The sequence below is a fragment of the Acyrthosiphon pisum genome, unplaced genomic scaffold (genome assembly GCF_005508785.2).
Source record: "Acyrthosiphon pisum isolate AL4f unplaced genomic scaffold, pea_aphid_22Mar2018_4r6ur Scaffold_20960;HRSCAF=22641, whole genome shotgun sequence".
NCBI classification, from domain to species: domain Eukaryota; kingdom Metazoa; phylum Arthropoda; class Insecta; order Hemiptera; family Aphididae; genus Acyrthosiphon; species Acyrthosiphon pisum.
In genome coordinates this window covers 1,517,198-1,518,384 of record NW_021770374.1, presented here as the reverse complement: position 1 = coordinate 1,518,384, position 1,187 = coordinate 1,517,198, and positions in this window count along the sequence as shown.

The following is a 1,187-nucleotide window of genomic DNA, read 5'->3' as shown; positions in this document are numbered from 1 at the left end:
TTAACATTTTCTCGTACAATAATACAAATATGCAATATCAGACTATCGACGTTAGGAGGTAGCCCAGCACACGTACAAATTTGTACCGGTTGAAGACTTAAAGCTAGACACACAATTACCGTTTTCGTTAAGCGTTTATTCTTTTTGCACGCACAAAAGAACCGGGCATGCGACGTTACATCCAACTGCCATACGCGAATGCCCTATCCCTCAAAGATTTGCATACAGTGATGATTGATAGCTAGACATTCGATTACAATTATTCGCATTTCCTTATTGTTTATACATTCAAAAAAGAACCTGGCATGCAGTAGGACACGGTATTAGTGTATTACACCAGATGAGGAAAGAACGCTAGACACTCGGTCACAGTTTTCGGATTGCATGCCTCATCGTGTTACCAGACCGTTGCACGTCGTCCGCTATCCGACGAATTCGGATTGCCTACCCGGAAGACTACGCCCAAAGTCGAGCCGGGTGACTGACTTCCTAGACACTAAAAAATTGCAGCAGCTATGTGCCTATGTGACTTAATTTCTTTTTGAATTTCCGGTAAAACGATTTTCACTTGACCAACACGACTATATTCGCGACGTCGCTCCCTTATGTCCCTCCTACCGTTATCACTTTTCGTGTTTTCGCGCGGATTTTATCATTATAATATATATTATATATTATTGACTAGAAACTTTATTTCCTTCCTTCACTTATACAGTTATACAGGATTTTTTTTTAGTGTGCAGTGAGAAAAGTAATTCTGCAGTGAAAATTGTTACTTTGTGCAGTGCAAAAAAAGAATTTCAGGATGAAATATTTTATTGTTGTATATTATAAAACAATAATTAAGTAAACTTCAAAAATAAAAAAAATAAAATGTTTCTATTTAAATTGAAAATTGTTTATATTATTCAATATTATACTGTATTTTTTTTTAAATCAAAAAAAATATTTACCACCTTTAAGCACATGCCTGTGTACAATATGAAAAATTTAATTATAAATAAGAAAAACGGATAAGAATTGAATAATCAATCTATAAAATTAGAATACTTATAAGTTATAGTTAATAATATTAAATTACAACAGTTAAATATAATTTCTTATTATTAATTCAAGTATTAAAAATAACCAAATCTGAATTTTTTATTCATTTCTATAGTACCTAATACGATCCCTTCTGTATAGAA